Source organism: Rhinopithecus roxellana, chromosome 4 (genome assembly GCF_007565055.1).
Source record: "Rhinopithecus roxellana isolate Shanxi Qingling chromosome 4, ASM756505v1, whole genome shotgun sequence".
NCBI classification, from domain to species: Eukaryota; Metazoa; Chordata; class Mammalia; order Primates; family Cercopithecidae; genus Rhinopithecus; species Rhinopithecus roxellana.
In genome coordinates this window covers 99,231,150-99,242,457 of record NC_044552.1, presented here as the reverse complement: position 1 = coordinate 99,242,457, position 11,308 = coordinate 99,231,150, and the positions used below count along the sequence as shown (strand labels likewise).

Genomic DNA, 11,308 nt, shown 5'->3' with positions numbered 1-11,308 from the left:
TTCCAATTGCAAGACCATGGTGACCTTTTCCAATAACAGTTTTTGTGCTGCGGTAATGGCACGAGTCAGTCCAGGGAGTCAAGAGTAAATGGGATGCCACTCTGGCTAGTGCCCAGGCTGAAGCTGGTTTATCCCTCCCCAAAGGGCAAAGCCCAGCCCACTGGTTTTCCTATGACAACACAAGGGAGAAAAATAACTGAGAGTAAATAGAACACAGTGAGATTAAATTAAATGAAATAAAGATGCTTTTTAACAAAAAAATGATATCAAAATTATTTTAAGTGTAACCAGGAGATGAAGCATTGAAGACAGTCAATGTAGATTGTCCTTTACGGGTTTTGGCTAGGAAAGTTGCACTTCAGCTCTAAGCCTCTTCCAATTCTAACAGTCAACGATTATAGCTCATAAACTATAGTCCCTGAACATAAAAATAACTTGATGTTAAAGAGCTAAATAACTTACTTCTCTATTTGAGGCTGCTTGTTGTAGAAGGAATCTGTGCTTTTTGTAAATTTAAGCAATGCAGAAATATATAAAATCAAAATTAAGTCCTCTTTCACATCTACCTCACCCTAATCTCAATCCCCAGAGACACCATATTTTCTAGGCACGTGCAAACATATATATGTATGTAATTTTTAATATAATGGATTAATTATATTTTTGAACATTTTATCTATAGACATGAGTGATACTAAAAATACTAAACAATCAGTGTGATGGGGTAGCAGCTAATCAGAATGGTTGTCAGTGCTAAGCAGCTGGGTTGAGAGGTGTGCCATATTAGATTTAACCAGACCCAGCAGAGGTGCGGGAGGCCTGGCATGGTGGTCGGAGCTGCACCTCAGTGTCTGGCCACAGCTACATGGCCTCCGAGTTTTACTCTGACATTCTAAGACTTTTCTATAAGGCACATGATATGCTTTAATAAATTCCCTTTTTTACTTAAACTAGTCAGAGTAGCTTGTTTTTGCAAGCAGAAACAACAGAAGAATATAAAAAGAATTAAAAGTCAGGTTCTCATCCCATTTAAACCAAGAATTTTGATCACCAGCAAATTTTGTGATCTGTAACGATCTGCACGGCAGTAACCAAATCCCAAAGACTGGTATCTCTCTTTCCTCTTTTTTTCCACATAAAGAGTTGACCTATGGCAGCTGTTGAGTGCCAGACCCTAGGGGGAGATTGATCTATAATCAGGACAGCTCTTTTGCACAAAATAATTTCCTTCCTTTAAATTTTTCTTTAAATACACATTACCTTATTTTAGATTTTTTCTTTTGTAGTTTAAAAAGAAAAAGCAATCAAGAGAAAAATAAAGTAAGATCTTCATTTGCATATGTCTGCTCTGGAGGAAAAATATACTCTTTTTTCATTTCTTTCTTGATTACATCAGCAAAAGGCATTTAGATGACAGTGTTTTCAAATTAGTTCTTCAGGTCCTGATTATTTTTGAAGTCTTCATGAAATATTATTTAAAGAAGGAAGATTTCTAAATTCTGTCAAATATACCAACTATGCATAAGTTAATGCTAAGAAAATAAACTTTTTAATTTTTGATGTAATATAATACACTGAGAATTGTTCTATACATGAAACAAGAAGGAAGGGAGCATTCCAAGTGCGGAAATATATTTCATATGTTCGTTGTCTCTGGTTTGATATATGCATCTTTATATTGCATTCTAAGAGCAGCTAATTTCCATATAAAGTGTAGCTCCTTTCAATTTTACTATGTCTTGTCTACAGAGAAAGCTTTGATTTGTGTGCCCTAGGCTAGATCAGAGAATGCATAATTTTCTTTAAGTTCCTTTCTGTCATGCACAATTGGTGAGTTCCAGCACTGATTATAACATGGATGTTTAGAAAGACATTACCCAAAAGGGAAAAAAATAAGATAAATTGCATCAAGAAAGGCTAGCAAAATCAAAGAAAAATGATCAGAGTGAACCTGATGGCAATCCTCCCGAATTGTACACATTTGGGCATTAAGGGGCAATGAACCTTGGCCTATTCCGGTGATTATAACAGCTATTTCAAGCCTAATAGAAGACATGAAATTCTACACTCATATCAAAGCATCTGCCATCATTTGGTCCTTCTGTGATGGCTACTGCACATTGGTAACCATCTTCTTTGTAGAACTGAAGGCGGACCAGCTGAGCTCACATGAGGTGTGACTTGTGCAGTGGTAGAAGACCTCACACCCAAATATTTCCTCACTGACATTCATGAAGTTTTATTCTTCAATTCCTTTTGATGATGTGTGCTTTTGAAGTGGATTAATGAATTCTATTACCTGGAGGAATAAAATCAAGTACTCATACAGTATCAGCCTATGCTATAACCTAATTATTTTATCTGATTACCATTTAATGGAAAGAGAGGCAAACTAGGAATGGGGAGTTCTGGGTTCTAGTCCCTGCTCCGTGGCTGTGCACCTCTGGGCAAATCACTTCTCTCCTTTAGTTTTTGTGTCTTCATCTTTAAAATGATGAGATGATAGTAAAGATCTCTCCTAGTTAGGAAATTCTGACTTTGTGACTAGATTATTACCCTTTTAACTTAGCACCCTAAAGGAACGGAAAAAAGAAGCAAAATTTTGATGGATTTAGGAATGAGAGAAGGAAAATAGGAGGTAAGTCATTCCCAGGCCAAAAGTGAGTAGAGATTTGTTAGGGAAGAGATACAAGCATTGAAAAAATTAAAATTGGGGAAGAAAACAAACTTTTGATTCTACACCTGAGTCATATACTTTTGAAATATTTGTGTCATACTAAAAGCGTTGGATTTGATTTACTTTTTAAAAAACTTTTATTGACTTGGATTTATTAGGATCATTATAAAAATATAGAAACTGCATGTCCCCAACCTGATTACTGTACCTACAAGGTAACTATTGTTAATAATTTGGAGTTTCTTCTTGCAGACTTTTTTTTAATGCCTATTACCATTAGTAAGGAGATTTTTGTTGTTGTTGTTGTTGTTGTTGTTTGGCTTTTTTGGTGGGCACTTTTATTCAGCTGGTCTCAGGTCAGTGTACAGGTAAGCCCTGGCTGCTTCCACCCACTCCAAGGAAGACCAAAAGCCTTCATACATCTCAAGCTGGGGGACAAAAATGGGGGGCCACAAAGGCTGATCATTCAAAATAAAATAAAATAAAATAAGTATTAAGGCGAAGATTAAAAAACTTTTGCATTACATAATTTACACGAAAGCGATGCTATCACCTCCCCTGCGTGGACTCGGGAGAGGACTGGGCCATTCTCTTCAGAGAGAAGTGGGGTGGCTTTTAGGAGGGCAAGGAACTTCCTGTAACAATGCATCTCACGATATTTGGAATGACGATTAAGTAAAAGAACAATGTACAATCAAAGTCCTCGGCCACATGGTAGAACTTTGGGGGATGTTCGCTCCAAACAACCGCTGTCACCTTCACCGTTCCAGTTTTTAAATCCTCAGTCAAGCCAAAACAAACAAACAAACAAAAACAAAAAGCAAATAAAGCCATGCCAATCTCATCTTGTTTTCAGCGCAAGTTAGGTTTTGGTAAGAAAGGGTATAACGCAACTAAGTCACAGTCCACCTAGAAGCATTTGCAGGTGGACGATGGAGGGGCAGGACTCGTCCTACTCCTGCTTGCTGATCCACATCTGCTGGAAGGTGGACATCGAGGCCAGGATGGAGCAGTCAATCCACACGGAGTGCTTGCACTGCGGGGGAGTAATGATCTTGATCTTCGTTGTGCTGGGCGCCAGGGCGGTGATCTCCTTCTGCATCCTGTCTGTGATGCCAGGGTACATGGTGGTGCCACCAGACAGCACTGCGTTGGCCTACAGGTCTTTGTGGACGTCCACATCACACTTCATGATGGAGTTGAAGGTAGGGTCATGGATGCCACAGGATTGCATGCCCAGGAAGGAAGGCTGGAAGAGTGCCTCGGGGCAGCAGAACTGCTCATTGCCAATGATGATGACCTGGCCATCTGGCAGCTCATAGCTCTTCTCCAGGGAGGAGCTGGAGACCGCAGTGGCCATCTCCTGCTTGAAGTCCAGGGCTACATAGCACTCCTTGATGTCATGCACGATTTCCCGCTGGGCTTGGTGGTGAAGCTATAGCTGCTCTCAATGAGGATCTTCTTGAGGGAGTCAGTCAGGTCCCGGCCAGCCAGGTCCAGACGCAGGATGGCATGGGGAGGGTGTACCCCTCCTAGATGGACACAGTGTGTGTGACCCCGGCACCGGAGTCCATCACGATGCCAGTGGTACTGCCAGAGGCGTACAGGGACAGCACGGCCTGGATGCCACATACATGGCTGGAGTGTTGAAGGTCTCAAACATGATAAACTGGGTCATCTTCTCCAGGTTGGGCTTGAGGTTCAGGGGGGCCTCCGTCAGCAGCACGCGGTGCTCCTTGGCAGCCACACGCAGCTCCTTGGAGGTGTGGTGCCAGATCTTCTTCATGTCGCCTCAGTTGGTGACGTTGCCATGCTCCATGGGGTACTTCAGGGTCAGGATGCCTCTCTTGCTCTGGGTCTCCTTGCCAACCATGACTCCCTGGTGCCTGGGGCGCCCCACAATGGAGAGGAAGACTGCCCGGGGGCCCTTGCGCATGCCCGAGCAGTTGTCAACGACAAGCGAGCGCAGCGCGGTGATAGCATCATCCATGGTGAGCTGGAGGCGGGTGTGAACTGACGACACAGCAGCGAGGGCGAGGCTCTGTGCTCGCGGGGTGTACACGGTCTCAGTGGTGTAAGGAGGTTTATATATATTTCTACAACATCTCCCCCACCACTGCAGTAACTTCCCTCCTTCCTTCCTTCCTTCCTTCCTTCCTTCCTTCCTTCCTTCCTTCCTTCCTTCCTTCCTTCCTTCCTTCTCTCCTTCCTTCCTTCCTTCTTTCCTTCCTTCTCTTTTTTTCTTTTCTTTTCTTTCTTTCTTTGTTTCTTTTTTTTCCTTCCTTCTTTCCTTCCTCCCTCCCTTTCTTCCTTCTTTCCTTCTTCCCTCCCTCCCTACCTTCCTTCCTTCCTTTCTTCCTTCCTTTTTTTTTTGACAGAGTTTCACTCTTGTAGCCCAGATTGGAGTGCAATGGCACGACTTCGGCTCACTGCAGCCTCCACCTCCCAGGTTCAAGCAATCCTCCTGCCTCAGCCTCCCTAGGAGCTGGAATTACAGACGTGCACCACCAAGCCTGACTAATTTTTGTATTGTTAGAAGAGACAGAGTTTCACCTTGTTGGCCAGGCTGGTCTGGAACTGCTGACCTCAGGTGACCCACCTGCATTGGGCTCCCAAAGTGCTGGGATTATAGGCATGAGCCACCGTGCCTGGCCTCCTTTTCATTTAATACTATAGTAGTGTGATCCTCTTTACCTATTACATAAAATACATCAGGTGAACATCCTTGTACATGTGTGTCTGACACACTTAGCAAGCTTGTCTGCAGGATAGATTTCAGAGAGTGAGATGGCCAGGCCGGGCACACACACTTTAAAGCATGTCAGCTATTACCTGCTTTAGCCCTGTTTCCACAGGGCTTGTGATGAGGTCTTATGCCTTAGTACTTTCTGAGGAGCATGATCCCAGGGAGCAGGAATGAGAGATAAGAGTGAAGAGGGGAAGGAGGGAGAGTCAATACTAAAAGGCCTTATTGAGCTGGTTGCTGCTTTTATTTTATTTTATTGCTATTATTTTTTAAATAAAGTTTTCATAGTCTTTATTTAATTGGTTATTTTGCTGGTTATTAGTTAATAAATTGGCAACACAAGGAGGGGCCATGGGCGAGCTCCCAGCGAGGCTCCCATGTCCAGGCTCAGGCAAGGATGGCTGCTGCTTTTAGTTGGCTGGTTGCTTAATCCCACAAGAACTTCTGTGAAACCAAAGGAAATATGTCTCAAGACTGTCAGAGAAGCCATGTGAAATATATTTCAGGACCATTCACTGTGGTGAGGAGGGGAGAGTGGGAAAGGGAGAAGCCTTTATCCATCAGGTCTGTCTCCCACTTATCAAAGGTTTGCCCGTGAGTTGTTCATTCTTCAGCACTCTAGTTTGCACATGTGTCGGCCCTTGAGCACGTTCCTTTGGAGTCCATGTGGGTCATCCAAGAAGCCTCAGGGTGGGGCAGGAGATAAATCCACTTGCTTTTGTATGAATCCCACCTGAGTCCACATTAAACCACTGCAGTCATGACTGGAATGAGACATAAGTGTTGTCAAGGAGATCTGAAGTGGTACATAAAAGATTTCAGATACACAAACAACGTGTCTCACAAAATGATACCAATTTACACTTTCATCAATCAAGCAAAAGTGTCTTCTTTCTTCTCTTTAACAACAGTGGATCTTGTCAATAACTTGCCAATATGGTGGGTAAATATGGAAGTGATTTCTTCTGTTGTGCATTTCTGTGCTATTGAGGTTGAATATCTTTGCAAATGTTTATTAGCCTTTGTATTTTGTCTTTTGTGAATTGTCTACTATATTCTTTGGCTTTTTTTCTATTAGGTGGTGCTTTAAGGCTTTTTTTTTAAACAGAGAAGACTACTTTGTGAAGTTCATGTTCATGAAGTTTTGTAAATACTTTCCTTAATAATCTAAAATATGAATATGCTGTTTTCCACTTGCCCAATTTCTAGTACTTAGTGTGAACTGAAGACAGTAGCTAGTCATATATGTGTTCTTTATATTAGCAAAATTACTGTTTTTTTCAGTATTAGACTCAGAGCACAATATTCCATAAGTAATAGCATACATGATTTTTATTTAATTATGAATGCATTTACTTACAAATGCTTTCCAGAAAAAAGTCACGCTTTAAGCTCGTCCTTTCCTTTTTTGTCCCTTGGGATAATGATTGCATAGTCTCTTTTTTTCCTTGCAGAGAAGTCTTTTATCCTGTCATAGTCAACTTCATTCTTATTTGCTACTTGTTAAATGGCTTCTGAAAGAATACAAGGACTTTTCTATAACCTGCTCATGATTTCACTTCAGATCTAATAGTGTAACTGCCACATACAATCTTGTCATTCAGCTATCAACCAACCAAGGTCTTCTTGGTTTTATCCCTTGTTTTACAAACCTAACTTTTGTTCTTTTCTGCTATTTCCATTGTGATTATAAAGGATTAAGGGCCTGGAGTTTCAAGGGATGTACATTCATTGCAGTAATATTGCAGAAGATAAAAACAGAGGAAGCTACAATATGTTTTTATAAGTCTGTGTGTGCGTGTATGCGTGTGTGCGTGTGTGTGTGTGTGTGTAATTCCAGGTTTTTTACGAGATGAACCTGATTTTCTAATTATTGGTCAAAAAAAACCACTAGAGTAAATAATTATATGGGTATTTTTTAAAAGTAAGTACATTTCTAATAGCATGCCTCGTAGGTAAATCTTTCTTTGATAAATAGCATCTGTGACTACTTCCTTTTCATGGCCTAAAGAAGTTGGTTTTGACTCAAGGAAAGATGACTCTACCTCTAACTCCAGGTATCACCTTACTTGGTGTAAGGGTAATTCCATCTTTCTTACCTATTTTTTGTTCAAGAATGAACTGTGTCCTAATTCTGACTAACAAGACAAAAGGGACGTCATGCTGAGGGACTTCCAGGAAGAATTTCCTTCTTCCTGACAGGGAGCCAGAGGGAGAAACTTTCTCTCTTTTTCTCTGTGTGCTGTCATGTCTGGATATTATGCCTAGTATGACTGTAGTTAATTCACTGGCAATTTGCAGATGAAGCCAATACTGAGAATAACAGAATGGGGACAGGAAAATAACCTAGGTCTTTGACGATGTCATTGAGGCATTGAATCAATCAACCCTGAAGTCTATGCTACTTCTAGATTTCCTGTGCAACAATACATTTTCTTCTTGTTGGAACCAGTTTGAGTTGGGATTCCTCTGTCAAATCAACGCCTCTTACTAAATCAGCTTCTTTCCACACAGGGACAGAGAATGTAGGCTCAGTCTGAAGGAATATACAGGCACCCTTTTTCTTTCAAGGTTCAGAGAGCCCATTTACTGAATCTGGCATATCACAAAGCTTGCAGAGAATAGAGTTTTCACACTTTTTCAAGGTAAGACCACAAGACTCACATTCTGTTACTTATAGGCTATGTTACTTGGGCAAATCACTTGAAGTCTCTAGGCCTCAGTTTTGGCATGTTGTTCAGGTGTGGTGGCATGCACCTGTAATTCCAGCTACCTGGGAGGCTGAGGCAGGAGAATTGCTGGAACCTGGGAGGCAGAAGCTGCAGTGAGCAGAGATTGCACCACTGCACTCCGGCCTGGGCAACAGAGCAAGACTCCGTTTCTCTCTCTCTCTCTCTCTCTCTCTCTCTCTCTCTATATATATATATATATATATGTATGTATGTATATATATAGTTATAAAGTGTTTCCTCAAATCCAAGATTCTGTCAATTGTAAGGCCCTCTGTTAAGAAACAAAAAAATGCTGCCAATTAAACTATGCCTTAACATTGTGCATTCATCATCTTTTGACTTTGACTTTTTTCCCCATGTATTCCAGGGCACTTGGCAATACCTCCTTCAGTTGCACTGTTTGGCATGTGGTAGGCAGTTCTGTTGTATGTATCTGTGTGGGGGAAGCAGAACATAACTCAGCTTTGTCCACTTGTGGGGTCTTCCTTTCTTAAGTTCCATAAAGTACTTGGTGGTTGCTTTGCAATCAGATGGAATTATGGTTATTTCTCCAGCAGTGAATATTTGCTTTATCAATATCAAATTTATGCCCCACTGTTTTGTTTCTATTCATTTCTCTGTACACAAAATCTTTTTATTTCAATGTCAAATTATGCTATAATCTTTTAAAATGCATTTAAAAACCACAAACTCAATATGAGTAGTAAAACTGCACACTATCAGCAGTAAGATGTCAAATGTAAAAACTTTTGTCTTAGAATTAAAACAGGGTATTTATGAAATGACTGTGGTAGAGATGAAAGAAGCAAGTAACAGGGATATATTCAAGCTTTTCTATTGTCTACTTTTTGAGGGAGAAGATTCAAGTAATCGTATAAAGATGTTTAAAACGAATGTAGGTAAGTGATAGAATAAAGACAGTTTAAAGAAAGATACCGTTTTTTTTTTTTCCTCTACTAAATTAACAGAGACTCAGAAAACGAACAATATTCAATTTGGTGCAGAAAAAGAGAAACAGACATTTTCATTTTCTGCAAGTATTAATTTTTATAGAAGGAAGATCTGAGGCCCGCCTTACTTTCTTTTTTGCCTGGATATCTGACAGAATAATTTCTTTAACCGAATTTCTTGCTCTAATAGAAAAATACAGAAAAGTAGAGGTAATGAGGTAGAGAAAATATTAATAACTGGCACTAGGATTCTCAGGGAGAAAACAGTCTTTGAAAGGTGCTCTTAGAGATGTTTGTAACAGAAGGTGCTCTCTACCCTCACCCCAGGATCTGGGTGTTGGCAGGTGCCATGACTTTGAAGGGAGGGAAAGCTACTCTTTGTGAGGCAAGGGGAGGGACGCTTTACTTCTAAAGGAAGGAAGAAAGTGGTAGGAGAGAGACAAGTGGGGAGTACGGGAGGAAAGCCAGCGAGATGGAAAGCTGCAAGGACTAAGAAACTTCATGGTGGCGAGGAGAGCACAGCACTTTGAGAATGACCACGACTTTTGTTTGTCCCAAGTTGTCTCCTTTTCCTCTCCTCTTTCTCCAGGAAATCTTCACTAAAGTCAGCTAAACCCATCAACATTTTCTATCAATGATTTTTTTATTGTAGCTTTCGAGGAAACTGGGAAAGAGCCCTAGGACGTGGAAGAATTGCCACGCTGTAAACCCAGTGCCAGATGAGAGCAATTGGGAGGTAAAGCCAAGCACCCCCTGCCCCAGTCCTGCCCCAAGCCCTTCCTGGAAAACCTGCAGAAACTGGTGGGGATAGCTTTGCTCTCCTGCAGGCTGTGCATTGGGCAGGAGGGCAATTTATTCATTCAATACTTACCGATCACCTACTATGCACTAGGCATCATTCTGAGTAGCAAGAAAGAAGGAAGGAATGTAAACAAAGGAGCTCACATTTCTGTGAGTCAGATCATAAGCAGAGACAGACAATAACTATGACCTAATGTTCTATTTTCACAGCTGCTATGAAGAAAAATAAGGTAGGATAAGAGAGCAGAGATCAATGGGGGTGAGAGTGAATGCCTTTTGGGGAAAATATTTTAGGCATGGACGGCAAGACAAAGGCCCTGCGGCAGAAACCACCTACTGTGTGTAGAGGAAGGTCTGCCAGAGGTTGTGCCTGACTGACGTGGGGAGGGGAGAGTGGTGGGAGGCAAGGCCAGAGAGAGGCAGAAGGCAGTTCACGAGGGCCTCCTGGGAAGAATACAGCCATTGGGTTTTATTCTGAGAGTAATGGAGGCATTTGAGAAGAGAAGCAACAGGATTTGATTTCCTGTTGCAGAAGATAACTCTGGTATTGTGTGGTGAAGGGGCTTAGGTGACATAGGTGGAAGCAGGAGAACCAGATGAGATGATAAAATGATGAGGCTGGCATGGATTAGGGTGAAGGCAGAGAAGGTGGTGGGAGTGGATGTATACTGAATGAGAAATTGACAAGACTTGCAGATGGATTAGATAGGAGATATGAGAGAAAGAAGAGAATAAAAATGACACCTAGATTTGTTTGCTTGGTTTTTTAAATAAATAATTTGTGATTTAAATTATAATTTTAAGAGCAACACTTATTCACTGTAGAAAATTTAAATAATGCAGAAAAATTTAAAGAGAAAAATAAATTACTTATAATTCCAGAATTGTAGACACTTTAGTATACAACATTTTGTGTGTGTGTGTGTGTGTGTGTGTATCTGTGTGTGTGTCTGTGTCTGTATGTGTGTGTGTGCCAGTATATATGTGTATAAATATACAGATATACATATATATGGATGGATGGATGATCTGAATTTTCTAACTATACATGTAGTTAGAATATATTTTGAGTATATTATTTTATAGATTGCTTTTTAAAACATTTCATTGTAAACTATTTCAGACTTACAATATTAAAAATAGTTGCAAAAGTACTAGAGTTCCCATATTCCTAGTTCCCATTTCACCTAGCTTTTCAGGACATTAACGTCTCACATACTACAATGATCAAAACTAGGAAATTCACACTGGTATAATATTACTAACTACACTACAAGTCTTACTCAGATTTCATCAGTGTTTTCCACTAATGTCCTTTTTTTTTCTGTCCCAGGATTCACATTGATTTTATTGTTATTTTTCCTTAATCTTCTCCCATCTGTGAGAGTTCCTGTTCTTCCTT

General features: G+C 40.7%; 1 pseudogene; it reads right to left on the bottom strand.

The window, feature by feature from the left end:
• Positions 1-3,570: 3,570 nt before the first annotated feature.
• LOC104661523 lies at positions 3,571-4,667 on the bottom strand (annotated as a pseudogene).
• Positions 4,668-11,308: the final 6,641 nt, after the last annotated feature.